This window comes from Pteropus vampyrus, unplaced genomic scaffold, assembly GCF_000151845.1.
Source record: "Pteropus vampyrus isolate Shadow unplaced genomic scaffold, Pvam_2.0 Scaffold19, whole genome shotgun sequence".
Taxonomy (NCBI): Eukaryota; Metazoa; Chordata; class Mammalia; order Chiroptera; family Pteropodidae; genus Pteropus; species Pteropus vampyrus.
The window spans coordinates 12,219,758-12,223,519 of NW_011888800.1; positions in this window are offsets into that span (position 1 = coordinate 12,219,758).

The following is a 3,762-nucleotide window of genomic DNA, read 5'->3' on the forward strand; positions in this document are numbered from 1 at the left end:
CAGCAGCAGCTTTATGGTTTTTAGTGTTATTCTATTGGGACACATGGTGGATATACTTGTAATTACCTTGAGTGTGCAAGAAAGAGGCTCATTTCTTTCACTAATAAACTAATGAATTCAATTAAAATGTGTGGTTAATTATCCACCATGCTGTGTAAATGCTAAACTATTGTTAGGTTTTCTCACTTTCCTCTGTCCCCCATATTGAGGTTTCTAATGAATAGAGCAGAAGGAGCGCTCCAGCCACATATACCATCTCTGTTCTTATCTCAACCATCTGCCTTAAATCTCTGCTTCCTTTTTGTGCTAATGAACTGTGAAGAAGCTTACTGCTTCTGCCTTTCTGCAACACCCAGACACCCTCTGCTCATTCCCAACTCCAGCTCCCTAGTGTTAAAGAATTGGGTATCTTAAAAATAAGGGACTTTCAGTCCCTTATTCAAATAATAAATTGAATATGATTTTCTTAATAACTATAATAATAGCCATTGGTCAAAAAATGTCCACAGGTGGAAAAAATCTCACAAAACTAACACACAAATCCTGCAAGTAACCACAAGCACTAAAGGGCCCCAAATCTCATAATCCCTTGACCCTTCTAGTTATTGTGCTTCTAGAATCTCTTGCAAATAAATCCCTTTAGCTTGGGATCCAAACCAGATCTGCTTTGTACTTATTTCTCCTATTCCCTTTTTATAAAGAGCACAAAAAAAGGGAGTTTCCAGCATGATCAAGTAGAAAGAAAGCTTTTCCAGAAACAAGAAATCCAGTCTCCACCCTGCAACCTTTAGAGCTATGCAAACTTGGTTAGGTCATTTAATTTCTGTGGACTTCAGTGAGGGAGCTAACTAGAGAAGATTAAATGTCCCTTTCAATCTGAGTGTCCTATGAACTCTACACACATGCTGGAAACCCAAAGGTCTGACATGAACAAGGACTTATGATGTCATGAAAGTATTTTTAGTTTAAGAGCCTAAACTCAGAGATTTGATTTCCAATGTTGGCCCAGCCAAGAACAAGCTTTATGACCTAGAAAGTTACCTAGGGGGGACTTAGTTTCCACATCAGCAAAACAAGGATAAAGAAACCCATCTTGAATATCTCACAGGAATGTTGAGGGGACCAAGTGACTTATAATGAATGTGAAAGCAAATTGAAAACCATAAAATCCATTTTAAACATTCCTCACTGATAATAGTAATAGAAGTTCTCAAACCTTAAGAAGCAATGGTTTATTGTAAATTATTTAACCTCTCCAGTCTTTATTTGATAAGTGAAAAGATAGAATTATATAATTCTTAAATTTTTCCCAACCACAAAATTCTCCCTCTCTATGATCACTGAATGGAGGAATAGCAGGAAATAAATAAATACAAAAATAATTCTGTCTTAAGAACACAGAACTATCAAACATAACAAAAAATGATTAATATTTACTGAGAGTTAACATTAAATTAGATGTTTTCCATTTATTATATGATTTGATACTCATATTAATCCTTTGATTTTAGTATCACTATTTCCATTTTATATATAAATTTCACAGATGAAGAATGGAAGTTGAAAGAGACTAACTTCCCAAGGTCACCAAGCTAGGGAGTTGTTGTGTTAGAAATTGAACTTGAGCAATCTAATGTCAGAGTCCTTGTTTGTAAATATCCTGACACTGTCTTCAACACTCTTACATATCTTACAAATACAGTTGCTGCTCAGGTCTATGACACTCCAAAACCAGCTGTCTCAGTGAGGTTTCCTGATACTTTCTATCTCCTAGTAGATTTAGAACATATCTGTATTGGTTATGGATGTTCTGGAACAAACCCATATCTCAACAACACTCTTTGATCCCCAATAGGTACAGGAGTGTCAGCTGGGACATCTTGTAGCCAGTTAGTAATTTGATCCAAGAACACATCTCATTGAGCCATATCAGCTGCACATACTGAAAGTTATATATGCCAGGACGCTAGGCATCTCCTTTGTGACCTAGGCCTTTAAAGTGCTCACTAAGATATATGTTCAAGTACCAGGTGCTCCATTTGTCTCCCAGGAAAGTCACCCACCAAGACCCTCCATTTTGGTGACTAGAACATAACAAGACCAGATCTTTATTTCAAAAAGAAAAAAAAAAAAAACCCAAAACCAAAGAATAAGAAACTTCATGAAGTATGAGCACTATTTCTGAAAGTTTAACATCCACAAGCTTTTTCAGATATCATCAACTTCACCATAATATTATTTCAATCCCTCTAAAGAGAAATATTCTTTTAACCCAAAGTGCCTTCATCCATAACATTTATTCATGGCCTGTAGTGTGCCTTAGACTTTTTGGGGAGAGGGGGGAAAAAGAGAGGTCTGAATTTGTATTTTTAGAACAAGGAACAATATGAAAGATATAAAAGGCTGGTTATAGTAAATATAATATAGAGATTTCCTGAAATGCTAAGCCTTCTAGGAATAGATGTCAAATGTCATAGCCAGATTATCCCCTAGCTGCTCTTTCCCAAGAACCCTGCCAGGGAGAACAAGAAGAAAGATAAATAAAGGAGCATACCTCCACAGTTTCCTCTTGTTATCTTACACTCATATCTGAAATACCCAAATTGGATTTACCTTTCAAGGTTAGCTTTATGGATGGTGTAATTTTATCCATATCCCCCAAACCATCTCCCATCTGCTCCAGAGTGTTTGAATCCTTTTAATAGAGAACAAAGACTTTCATTTCACAGTTAGAGATTAAAGGCTTAGAATAAAAATGTCTGCTTGATGTAAGACCAAGATTAAAATGAATTCACACTACATCATAGTCAAGCAGTCAGTCAGCAAGGGAAAAGGAAATTGACCACTATCAAAGGCACTGAGTCTTTGGTAGAGTAAAAAGGTTAAGAAATAAATAGGTAGGTCGTATAGTAATTCTATTTTTTTTTTATTATAGTTGTGTACAATATTATGTTAGTTTCAGGTGTACTAATAGTGATTCTTCATTTATATACTTTATGATATGATCACTACAATATCTCCAGCAACCATCTGTCACCATACAAAGTTATTATAATATTATTGACTATATTCCCTGTGCTGTACATTACATCCCCATGACTTATTTATTTTATAAGTGGAAATCTGTACCTCTTACTTTCCTTCATCTTTTCACCCATCCTCCAACACCCCTCCTCTCTGTCAACCATCATCTTGTCTGCTTCTGGATATATCCCAAAGAATTTAAAACAGGATCTCAAAGAGATATTTGTACACCCATGTTCATAGCAGCATTATTCACAGTAGCTAAAATTGGAAGCAACCTAAGTATCCATCGATGGATAAGTACTCATGGTATATACATACAGTGGAATATTATTCAGCCTTAAAAAGGAAGGAGATTCTGCAATATGCTACAACATGGATGAACCTAAGGACACTATGCAAAGTGAAATAAGCTAGTCACGAAAAGTAAAATACCGTGTAATTCAACTTACATGAGGTACATAGAGTAGTCAAAATCATAAAAACAGAAAGTATAATGTTGGTTGCCATGATGGGGGTGGGAAGAACAGGGAGTTATTGTTTAAGAGGTATAGAATTTGTTTTACGAGATGAAAAGATTTATGGGGATGGATGGTGGTGATGGTTGCACAACAGTGTGAATGTATTTAATATCACTGAACCCTACACTTAAAAATGGTTAGGATGGTAAATTTTATATTAAGTGTATTTTACTAAAATCAAAAACAAACAATAACAACAAAAAACCTGCCTAGCACC